This window comes from Erpetoichthys calabaricus, chromosome 7, assembly GCF_900747795.2.
Source record: "Erpetoichthys calabaricus chromosome 7, fErpCal1.3, whole genome shotgun sequence".
NCBI lineage: Eukaryota > Metazoa > Chordata > Cladistia > Polypteriformes > Polypteridae > Erpetoichthys > Erpetoichthys calabaricus.
The window spans coordinates 31,507,810-31,520,841 of record NC_041400.2 but is presented as its reverse complement, the minus strand read 5'-3'; the positions used below and the strand labels follow the sequence as shown (position 1 = coordinate 31,520,841).

General features: G+C 35.8%; 1 protein-coding gene across 1 annotated transcript in view; it reads right to left on the bottom strand.

Moving 5' to 3' along the window:
* LOC114654359 (sema domain, immunoglobulin domain (Ig), transmembrane domain (TM) and short cytoplasmic domain, (semaphorin) 4D) overlaps positions 1 to 12,546 on the bottom strand; it is a 123,080-nt gene extending 110,534 nt beyond the window's left edge. Inside the window, exons 1-2 of the mRNA XM_028804860.2 lie at positions 12,175 to 12,546; positions 1,588 to 1,714 (exon numbers count right to left, since the gene is read on the bottom strand). The gene's annotated coding sequence lies outside the window, so the exon portion shown is untranslated. The remainder of the gene's footprint in view (positions 1 to 1,587; positions 1,715 to 12,174) is intronic.
* Positions 12,547 to 13,032: the final 486 nt, after the last annotated feature.

The following is a 13,032-nucleotide window of genomic DNA, read 5'->3' as shown; positions in this document are numbered from 1 at the left end:
CCTGCATGTCTTTGGACTGTGGGAGGAAACCGGAGCGCCCGGAGGAAACCCACGCAGACACGGGGAGAACATGCAAACTCCACGCAGGGAGGACCCGGGAATCAAACCCAGGTCCCCAGATCTCCCAACTGCGAGGCAGCAGCGCTACCCACTGCGCCACCGTGCCGCCCAACAAGGAAACAGTTAAAAATAAAATATAAAATATATAAAAATGAAAGAGAGAATCCCTAAAAGGGAAATGCTAAAGAAAGTTAATAATGATGGATTACATTTATGTATTGTACAATGCACTGCACTAGAAGATTTAATGAAACTCATCTCATCAATAAATGATATGCATCACATACAAAAAAAAAAAAAATCACCGAAACTGAAATCATTAATAAAAAATGTATTTCTGTCACTAATATGCCCTGGAAACACGCATGATTAAGGTCATATTGTATTTATAAATTTAAAAATGAAAGTGTCTCATCAGCAACCAATGGGGTACCAGAAGAAACATGACAAAAGCCTTAGATCTTGTCAGATATAGCTCACCTCAAAGTTGTAGAGTTTCCTTTTTGAAAACAAAAACTGCCTTGGTAAATAAATGCACATAAGTAATGAAAACAGACAAAAAAAGCAAGAAACCCAGCTGTGGATGTAAACTAACAGTACAATTTGTCTGTTAAAACAGACAGCAAATGGCACAAACTTAAAAAGAACTGCCTTTTACCAGCTGCTGCATTTGGTGTATAGCAGTATGTAATTTTGATTAACAAAAATTTAACTTCACCCAAACACTGATTTTCAGGGTCACATAAAATATGAACGTAATTGTAACACAGTTATAATATAGACTTGTTTGCAACAGTGACACCATGTGAAAAAGTTAATTTTTTGAAGTATAAACTCCCATTTCTCCCACCCACTTATTACTGATACATTAACATTGTCTGTAATAGTAAAACCAGGTAAAAGATTCCAAGTATAACCAGTAAAATAAAATATATATGTATATATCCTGGACTATATCTTGTGTCAATCAGCATTACGTTTGCCTGTCAATTTTTGAAAAAAGCTTAACATTAGAAATGTCTGAAACAGACAGATAATCACATTATCCATTTTTATACAGATGAGTTTTATCTAATAAATCAACAAATTAATTTGAAGTCATGACATGAGAAAATCAGAAAAACTTAAAAGAAATTAATAAGAACCCCACTTGTAAATCCAAGGTGGTTCAATACTTTTTTTTTTATCTGATATAATCAAAAAGAAAACAAATATTACATGGAAAGTCAAAGGAAACACAAATTTCTTGGCAAACTATGCACTTCATAACTCAAAGGGTTTCACAAACCTAAAATGACTTGTCAAAATGTCATATTGCACATTGATATATATGGATCCCTATTCTGCCTGCTGTCTAATGATGTGAAACCTGAAGGCACAACACACAGAAATTTACTGTTCAGCTCATCCGTTTTACACATTTCAAGTTTTTTGGCTGTACTAGTTTTTGTAAAGGACAGGTTTAAGCAAATATTTATCTACAATGTTTTTATGGAATTTGAATTGAGGGTGCAAATTTCAGAATACCTGTTGATGACAAGTACAAGCAGGAGTTATGTCAAAATGAGCCGTAGCACCATCTGTTACTTGCTGCAGACTTTGAAGAAAATAAACAGATGTTCTTTTTTTGAATGTTGTGTCAGCTACCGAAAACCTGAAAAACAAAAGATAAGCAACCAATAAGGATTACAAGTTGTAATAATATATGCTTTAAAATGCAAATTAGTAAACATGAGTTGGAAAAACAAACTTCTGTAAACACTGATTAGTGTTGCCTCTTTACAGATACAGCATCTAGGGGTTCTAATCCCAAACATTGTTACCGTGATTGCATTTTCCCTCCATGTCTACAAGGTTTTTCTCTAAGAAGACCAGTTTTGTTATCAAAAAACTAGCATGTTAGGTTAACAGCTAACTCAAAATTGATAGAAAATGAATGTATGCGTGATAGATTCGTGTCCAGACGTAGCTGGTTCTTGCTTTGCATCCAATGTTCCCAGAATAGACCATAGTGTAACCTTTAACTGTATTAAGAAAATTATATAATTATATAAAATTAATTATTATATTTTAATGAGCAAATATAATACTTTCTCTGAACCTACTTCTATACTCTAGACAGCTAAAACATCTTACTTAAAAATATCCAACAAGGTGAAATTGATGATTCAGACAATAAAATATATGCAAATTAGAAGTGATTAAATTAATGCACCCTCAAGATTAAAAATGTACATATCTGTTGCAATTGTTTTTTTGGTCTGGCATCCTAGCAAGGGAAACTAATTCCTGCACTGGTTGATGTATGAAGTGCATTGCACACCCTGGTTTTGCACCAATAAGGGAAAAATAAACTTTATGATAAAAAACAAGACTATTATAAAGTGGTGGGGAGCTGGTCTACTAACCTTATTCCCTAATTCTTTCCTTTTCTGGGTATTATTTTCATCTTTTGAGCTTGCTGTGTTTATCACCCTCTTTGACTTTCAATCCTTTATGGACCCCTTTTACAGTGCAATTTTAGGACAGCGGGGGGCATAGAGGGGGTATTTTGTTGTTGCTTATTGTCACAACAACTTTTTCTAGGATTGTTATTTTTTTCTTGTTGAAGTCAAATTAAAATATCTGATCACAAGAGAAGTAGAACAGCTTCCTTGAGTATTATAGGCTTTAATGACAACATGTTTTTCTTCCCTACTATCATGAATAACTTCTATTGAAGACCAGAAGGCCAGCAGGCATAACTGACATAATTCTGCCAAGCACATGCTTCAGAATAAACGAATACAACAGATTGTATTGACAAGGCCTGAGTGGCAAACCTTGCTCCCAAGATCAGGAGGAGCAATCCCTCGGTCTGATAAGCAAACAATCATTTCATTTGCCACAGGGCACTTTTTATTGATGGTATGATTTATTTTGGTACTGTTGAAAGAAGCTTAAAATGAAATGAACAAAAACAAAGCCATGCAGACAGATTACATACATATTAAAACTGGCTCCATCTAACCACAACTCAGTAAAACTTGATTAAGGCTCTGGAACCTCGGACTTCAAACACTTGAGTTTGGGGGTTCAGATTCTTATACTGACACTGTGTGACCATGAACAAGTCACTTCAGTTACCAGCACTCCAAGTGCAATAAAATAAAAAGAAATGTAACCAATTGTATCTCTCAAATGTTGTAATTTGCCTTGTATAATGGTGTCAGATAAATTAGAATAAGAGACACAGCACAATGTCATGAAATCTTCTAGGTTTGTTGACACAACATGTTTTCTCCTATGCTTACAAGTCTAATCATTAGTGCAAACAATTCGGAAGCTTTAAGAGCCAATTAAATTTTTAAATTGTCCTTAACTTCCTTCTTTGTAACTTGAATCACTACAAGAACTGCAATGAAAACCTTTTATAGAGAAAGGCCTTTTGAAAATTATATTCATGGTTCAGCAATTCAATACATATGCTATCGTGACAAAGCACCACAGCTTTTTGTAGCTGCTTACAGTGGATAAACAACAAAACATAATAAAATGCATTCCTTGGAGCATTTAAGGATAACTTAATATGCTTTTCAACTTAATGGTGCCCACAGTGCCATTATCCTACAGTAGCTAGTCATGAAAATGAATGAAAAAGGGCATACAGAAAATTTCTATCTCGTGACTCTGTAACTATGTTCAATTATTGAATGCCACCTCTGACACAAAGACATTATTGGTTTTCTTAACACAACACATTACATACAGTAATATATAAATATGCAGAATATCTGACTGCATGAAATACTAAGTATCAGTTCTCTGTGTATGTATTTTTGTTTTTCCAAGCAGCTTAAATCAATGAGTCTTCTTATACTTTTGTCTGTTAATATTTGTTTACTTTTGCAATCCCAACCCACACAGCAGCTTGTTAAAACAAAGTATCTATTAAGTTGTAATTATTAACAATAAAAAATATGGTACCCCATGGGAAATGATGTGCAAGTTAAATATTTAGAACTTATGACCAAATAAAGTGGACTTCTATTACCCTGTGTATTCAGCTCAGTTTGACTCAGTTTATCATTATTATACTTAGAATACAATGCAAAACATAAGCTGGTCATCCCAAGGGTATACAAACATGCAACAATAATACAGTATAGTAACACATGAGACAAATTACTAAACAGAAAAATTACAATTAAAATAAATATAGTACTATGTAAAAGTCTTAGACTACACAAGAAATATGTTTTTATTTGATTTCTGAAATCATTACAATAAAACACAATTAGACATTACTACAAAAAAAGCAAAAAAAAAAAAACACAACTACATGTCTGTAGTTGTGGTAGTCTGACTTGTCTGTTAAACAAGTCAGCATTTTGTGTGAATGGAAAACTGAAGAACGCCCTTTGGTACACTACTGTATAGCTTTTAGTCCTGTGGTAAATTCTTCCAAGCTTTCTTTTGAGATTTTCCAGAATTCTAACTTTGACTGACTTTATTCTTTTCCTTGTTCACGTGATCCCATACTGATTTGAATCTGTTGAGGACACAGCATTGAGTTGGCCAATCTAAGACAAGCTAGTGCTCCAAATCAGTCCTCAATGTGTTTGAACCATGTTGGGGTTATTATTATGCAGAGAGATTAGGTTTTTGCCAAAAAGTCAGTCACTCTCATGAGAGCATATCAGGATAAGTCAATATCCATTTATATTTCTCAGCAGTCTTCATTCTATGACTTTTTACACACCTCTTTTCCCTACACCACTTGCTGAAATGCATCCATATCCAAGATAGAGTTGCCACTATAGAAGACAGGTATCAGCGTAATTTTTGCCAACTAACTGGCTGGCATACTGCTATCTTTGTGAACCAAAATTTCAAACTTGGACTTGCTGTTTTAAAAGACTTTCTGCCTCTGGTTGTCATTCAGTGCTTTTAAGTCTCACATATGCAGTCTCTTCTGTTTATTGGCCTGCCACAAGAATTCTCTCTTAGTTGCAGCATGGATTAGAAGATCATTTCTTCCACAACTTTTTTGTATGGTCAAATCTTGTAGTTTGGTACCAGATAGCTCTACCACAGGCTAAGTAAGCAAGCAAGTGGTCTTTAGTTTACTTTTAACCGCAAAGCCTAGAGTCTATCCTTGCAACATGTGGTAGAAGGCATGGACAAACAATAGTCATATTGCACAGCACTCACTCATAACTGATAATATCAGGTCCCCAGGTAACCTGACTTACATGTCTCTGAATGCAGAATAAAAACTGAGTGCCTAATGAAAACACATACAGTCAAAGGGACAACTTCTGTAAGACATCAGTGCTAACCACTGTGTCACTCAAGGTGGAAAAAACAAAAGAAATGTAACCAATTGTATCTTAAATGTTGCAAGTTGTCTTGGATAAAGGGCAACAGCCAAGTAACAAGTAATTATAATAATGTAGTGTACAGTAAAGCATCCTTAAATTTAATTGCAAAAGCAGGAGAGTAATTATCATAGAGTTGTAGCTGCTGCAAGCAGAGCAGAAAACTAGATGTACTAATTAAAAAATGTCAGAGTTCACATGCAGTAATGTAATTGAAGAAGAAAGTGAAGCAAAATTTACCTGCCGTAATGTTAAAAAAAAAAAAAAAAAAACCTGTGTTAAGAAGTCAAAAAACAGCTGAGCAGGTTTATGAAAAACTTTTTCCATAAGCTAGTCATATGAATTTAAAAAAATTACTCTCCTGCCTCATGATAGTCAAAATCCATGACAGCTGAGCAGGTTTATGAAAAACTTTTTCCATAAGCTAGTCATATGAATTTAAAAAAATTACTCTCCTGCCTCATGATAGTCAAAATCCATGACAATTTGTAAAAGCTTACATGTAAATTCATTACCTAATATAATTTTACTGAAAACAAGCCCAATTAATGTACCTGACGTAAAAATCTAAGTGACACTATTTCAACAAAAAATATGTATCTTTTTTCCTCAGAGAGCTGTATTCCTCAGGCCAAAAGAACATTTTGCATGCCGTGGTGAGAGGTTATTTTATAAGAAAGACTGCCTTTTTATGTAAACTGAATCTGTGAAAACATTATTAATAATTTATTTTGTAAAACTGTTTGAAATAATGGAATACTATAGCAAAATGTTTAGAGTTGGATGCTGCCATACATTTAATGGTGTTGGGAATGGCTCGCCTGCAAATTCAAACTTGCATTAAATGAATTTAGAAAATAGATGAACGGATTCAAAATCATTTTCATCCACCTATCAAGTCCATCACAAAAATCTATGCAATCAATTTCAAAATCTCATTACCAAATAAATACAAACCGTACACGACATTCCATTCAGTGCTGGGTTTTGACCCGATAGGCTGGCAGGATAGGCTATTGCTGCCATGTCTCTTAATTTTAATTAGGCAGGTTTACCAATTGTTAAAAAGATCTGTACAAAATGTTAATTTACTGAAATATAAGAAAAATATGTAGATGACTTTAATATCATGAAATTTAAAATGGGGTTAATCTGGTGGGTGTGACTCAGTGTTTTGAATTGTATCTTCTTTAATATAACAACAGACCCGATTGCCTTTTAATGACAACACCAGCCACATAACAGTACCTTTATAAGGCTATGACTGACGTTTAGGCATTCGTGTGTAAATAGTAAGAAACCTTTAAAGCCACCAACACAAAATAATTCAAAGAGAATTCAAAATAGGAACCCTGCAGCTAGTCTCCCCAAGTCATTGTTTGACTTTAAAACAAAGACAAAAATAGAGTCTAGGAAGCTACTGAATAAATGAAGAATTGTGTTAGACACTAAATTCCCATGTGTAGAAGCTTTCACTCTGATACCATACATCTGCATTAAACAAGAATGCTTATGACTTCAACAAAAAAAAATAATAATAATAATAATTATGTATAAAATACATAACACTCTTACACCCTTTAAATGCACAAAATCCAATTTAAGTTGCTGTGGGAGCCTAACAGAGCCTATCCTAGCAGCACTGGGTATATAATCTCAGTATGATATTACTGGGTGGATTGGGTCAGCCATTGCTAGAATTATAAGCATTTACATGAGGTGCGGAATATGAAGCACTGATTGAGAGAAGCCAGAGATTGAAAGGGCAATAGATGACACTAGATAATATGTTTTTCTTATTTTGGCCACTTTTGTCTTTAATTTGGTTCAAGGGTGACTTGTGAATGCTCACTACACTTCACACTATACCTGGTGTGTGTGTGCGTATATACTGTATACGCAGTACATAAAAAGGACTGCAAAATCTAATTCAACATACTCAGCATACTACAGCTTGATCTACCAACACAGACACAGATTCCCATGTTGTGAGATGGTTAGAATATTTGCCCTTTTACCAAGAAATATGATTTGAAACCCACCCATTGCTTTTCATTTTTTCCTTAATCAAGCATTTCCCTTACTATGTCTGTCATGACCTCGACCTTCCCTGGGTGTGGTCATATTGTCTCAAGAATTACTTTTTGCAATAAGGGGTCATATGCATAATCTCTCACCATTTCACCACCACTGCGATCCATGCCGCACTGTATTCCTGTTGCATTTCAAGCTGCATAACACTGTTTTATGATGTATTAGTTTTAGCCTCTCTTCCTGGGTAAAGGGTTTCAGGAGAGAACCAGGGTCAGGGTGGTTATAAGACCACAGCTGATTTAAATCTCACAGTGAATTGGGATTATGGGATTACTGATCATATTTAGCCTAAACGCAACCCTTTTTACCCACTTTACCATTTTACATTTACAGAGGAGTTTGAATATAGTAACAGGGCAATACTGGAAAGAGACTTATAGTTTCAAAATTGTGAATGTGAAACCCACAGAGTGATCTATTGACAAAAAACAGTACCAAATAGATTGTGATGGTGGTGTGACGGTTACCACACTTGCATTTACACCAAAATATTAAAGTTTCCCACCCATTAAACTTTTTCTTTAATCAAGCATTTCCCTCACTTTTTTGTAATCCATCAAACTGCCGGCTGGAGCTGTATCATCAATAGAGTTGTTAACTGCAATTTGAGGTTCTTTGCACCAGAAGGAAAAAAACAACAAGCATACTGGATATAGCGACAGTATCCAAATCTTATAATATTTATGTGCAAACTGTAGTAAGTTTGAAGTTAATAGCATTTGATAATACATACTTTGTAATTACACTAGATATGGCAACACTTTCCAAATCTTATAATATTTATGTGCACACTGTAGTACGTTTGAAGTTAATGGCACTTGATAATACATACTTTGTAATTACTTTTTAACTGGGTAACTAAGCTAGTTTGCAATAGAAGTTAAGGAAGAAAACTTACTGTGCAGATAAGATAACATTTTCAGGCAACAACTGTAAAAATTAAACCCCACTTGGCTTATAAAACAACAAGATACAAAGAGCAATCAGACAAAACTGAGGAAAGTTAATAACTGAAAAGAAAATAAATGGACAAAAACCTACAGCACAGGCTGGTGAGTATAAATGCAATGTAATGTACAGTGTAAGATTTTTCATAATTATGGATTCATCCGTTGAACAGCACCATTAATAAATGATTAAATGCTATAGTTAGCATGCTTACTGTATTTTGAGTCTCAATGAAGTAATCATTATCACTTTTACAACAAGCAGTAGCATGTCTCCAGCTCTGCATTGCTCTCTTTATTGTTGTGTTTGTCCTTATGCTCACGCATGCCCAGCTGTTAGTCCTGAATCAACAAACCTTTGATGATTTCCACTAACAAACTAAGAATCTTTCTTGGGGTCTTGAAAATTCTGTTCTTGAACTATGCCCTATAACTTATTAACACTCAAGTTTTGCTCTTGTTTACTTTTTGTAAAAGGCCTTCATTGAATTTCAATATAAACTAATAGTTTTCAAATGTATGACTGGCAGGCAAGCAAAAAGAAAAATCTTGCGTACAATTACAGCAGAAAAACTCTTGTTAATATACTAAACTTTTTTTATCTCCAAAAGTTGTCTAAATCAGAACCTTTAGGAAATGCAACTTAATGTTTCAGAGAACATGCCTGAATCAAACAAGTTATTCTTTAACCTATTTCCAAGCAAAATTAGAGGACACAACAAATATTAAAGCTATGAAGCTACAGTGTCTATATACTAGTTTATTTTTCAGTAGTACTGATTAACACACCTTAAAAATAAACATTTAACCACAATAAAACTGCAAAGAGAGCAAACACAAGCACTGTAGTAATATGCCAGGAGCCCTTAAGTAACTTGCCTATACTCTGAACATGAGGTATTACTTTTATTTTTTGTCGGGTATCACTATTCTGAGAAAGAGAAAATAGAGAAAAAGAAAAAAAACACAGTGGGGCATATCTAGTTTTCTCATGCAACAAATGCATTCTTTCATAAGTCAGTTTATTATTATTATTTTCTTTAGAAATGGATATTCCCTTGATAGAGGAATTTTCTTATGAAATGAAAAATACCTTCTTTACAGAATAGTGACTGAAACTATCGTACAATTCACACACGTATTTAACCTCCCTATTTTTGCTCAGGGTTGCAGAATGCCCCCACGATCACTTTAGAAGCATTGAGCAAAAGACAAGAAACAAACCTAGATGGGGCGCCAATCCACTTCATGGCACAGTCAAGCACTCGCTTCATAATGAACTAATTTAAAATGACTTATTAACATAACACACGTTTAAGATATGCAAGATGAACTCGAGACCCCAAATTAAGGTCCACACAGACAGGGGAAAATGTGTAAACTCAACATATACAGAGATTAGCATAAGATTTGAACCCAGGCTCCTGGAGCTTTGAGGCAGCAGCATTATGCACCACAACAACTGACCTGAGCCCCGTTTCTTATAAAAAGAAAATACTTTTAATTAAAATGTTCTGTAATAAATATAATAAAAACACTCGCATGCTATTCCCATAGTCCAACAAAATCCAGTCCACACAGCAGTCAAATATAAAATTCTTATCCTCAATTTTATATTGAAACTATTACTGTGTTTATATAATAGTTCGTACCTCTATATTTTACTCAGTGTCGATAAAAGGATGATTTGTTTTATTTATGTAAGGTTTTTGGCATGCCTGCCTATGGTTAAAGGCTAACTGAAGTTAAGACAGTTACATTAGGTTAGGTAGACTTTATTATCCCACAGGGAAATTTGTTTTGTTTATTAAGTATGCAGTGTTAACCGCCACACCAACAGCATGTTCATTTCAGTTAATGAATAATTTTAAGTCACAACATAGGGGACAAAAACACGGTCAACACATTAGCTCATAACAGACAAACATAACTTTCTCAGACCCACTTAAGTCACTTCAGGGATTAATGGGGCACTGAAACCAAAACTGACAGTATATTTATACCGACCTTGGGTGGGCACCTTTCCTTCAGAGGTAATTGACTAATAAATGCTAAAAATTTTTGTTGTACAAAGACAATGACAACATATCAGTCGAGCAATTCAATTCCAATTAACATACTTTACATTTTCCTTACTTCCCAATATTTCACTAGAGATTCCGTAAGCTAAATCTGTCCATCCATACTTGGCAGCTGTTTTTTATTTTCCCCTCTCTCTCTTTCAATAAAGGATTGAAGAAAATAGAACTTAATTATAGCCTCAAGTAATTCTCGACCGGATGTTGGTGTTGGACCTTGCTGTATACATACATCCTGGGACAATTCATCATTGTTAAATGGTAATGAGCGGGATTAATGTGACAGTACTGTCCTCTACTACTTTTACTCAGTGACTGTTTGTTACCAAAGACATACTGACAACATTTGTTCATTTACTGTCATTGAAAGGAAATCTATTTGCTCCAGCAACAACATAAAACATTGAGCAAAATAGTACAAAAATAGAAGCTATTACACAAGTGCAAGGCACAGAACTACTGTATAAATGATATATTAATGATAATATGAAAATATAAATGATTTATTCATCCATTACGGAATCTTTTTGATCCAGGTCAAGGTTATTGGAGCTAAAAGCTTATCGTTTTTGCATCAGATTCAAATACAGAATAACCCTTGGATAACGTGCCAGTTCGCCTTTGGGTACATACATTTACACTCCCATTCAACCAAACATGTAACATGCAGAGAGACCGAAAATTGGATTTGACAATTACTGACCAATCAATGTACAGTAATCATTTTAAGTTCTCCCGTCCTAAATTGGCAAATGAATTCTAATGTGTTATATAGTTGGGATCTCGGGCAAGACAATGACAATGCGGTGTTCTGAGAAGCTGGCGATATAAATAAAACAAGTTACTTTTCAGTGCAAAGCCCAGAGTTTATCCCAGCAGCATTACCACTCGATATGTTGGTTTTCAGTTCACTGCACAGCTCACAATTATGAAAAATTATCCCGGACTTATTTAATTTTTTTGCGGAAGATTGCAGTAGACGTGAGTGTGGACCGACAAACTTTCATAGTAAGTAACAGAAAAATGCTGCCCTCCGATTCACGGCAATTGTCGACACCTTGGCACTCCAAATGTATTTAAATCCCCTGATCAATGAAAGCAAACACACTCTACATTTCACAGTCGGCGCCCAACTCTTGTAGGATGACCATGCGGGTTAGCATTGGAGAACACAACGAATACATGTACCCCATTTTCCAATGATACTTTCGTTTAGACCGCCGATTTCTTTTTTACCCCATTGCCAGAAAGAGTTTCTCCACAGCACAGATCAGCTATTGAAAACTACAAGTAAGGATGAACAAAAACACTTCCCGACACTAGCGGCGCACAACCCGATTCGAATTTCAAAAGTTTCACGGGTGGATTGGCAAGTTACGTTACAATACTGACAAACTGCTCCTGTAACTGCGAGTAAACCCGAGCCTCATTTTAGATACTTCGATCGCGCACGCCACTCTTCAGCTTTGCACCGATGTGCAGAGTGTCCGGTAACAAGTGCAATAATAATGATGTTCTAAAGAGCATGCAGAGCTTGTGGAGTACTGCGCGGACAAAGTAAATAAGAAAAGTCTTAAAACAAAACGCAAATGCAAAAAAAATGTGAGCGAAGCAGTCCCCGGCAGTGTTACTCACCCTTCCGAACGCAGGCAGGGCGCGAAGTCCCTTAGGATCTACTCTAGTGCTTGAGGCGCTGCGAAACCGTCACGCGGCAGGCTTTTCCCAGCATGGCGGCTGTGAGCTTCTCACATTAAAAAAAAATACTCGTTGCCGGAGATATCAAAGCAGAGGCGCATCCCGGGAGAGGAAGAAGGAGGAGGGTGTGGGAGATCGAATACACTCGGCGCCGGCGGAGTGCGAGTGAGCAGAGCCGAAGTAAAGTGCGCCGATAAACTCTTGTCACACGTGCACGCGCCTAGCTCAAGTATGTCTGCCTCCAAGCCCTCTGCCATGCAGTGGGCACGATCTGGAAAGAGGAGAGAAGAAAAGAGAGGTCTGCACTGCTCTGGTCGACAGGCATACACATTTGGAAAAGCGCGCTTTGTTAGCCAATAGTGATTTGCCGGGACCCCAAGTGATTTTGTCCTTTTACGCGACATCCAGTCACATTTTTTAAAGCTTTAGATAGGCTTTTAGTCACGCAACTTCTCATTGTGTAGTCAGGTTTAAGATTTTATAAAAGTAAATAATAGCCTCGCAGGTGCACAGTTTTCTTATGTTTATATTTATAAACTACTTTGTGGACAGACGAATTAAGATCCGTTTGATCCTGGAGATTAACGTTGGCTTTGCAGCAAGGCTACCTGCCTAAAGTCCCATAACGTTTCACATATACTTTCAAATTACATGTTAATAATCTGTGATCCGGGTTATTAAATGTGCCAAGATCCAAGTAATACAAAGCCTCACAGAATACATCAGCACCCAGGAAGCAGACATGGCACATTATTGGAATCCAAATGGTCCAAAATTCTTCAAACCTCCACACAGCTT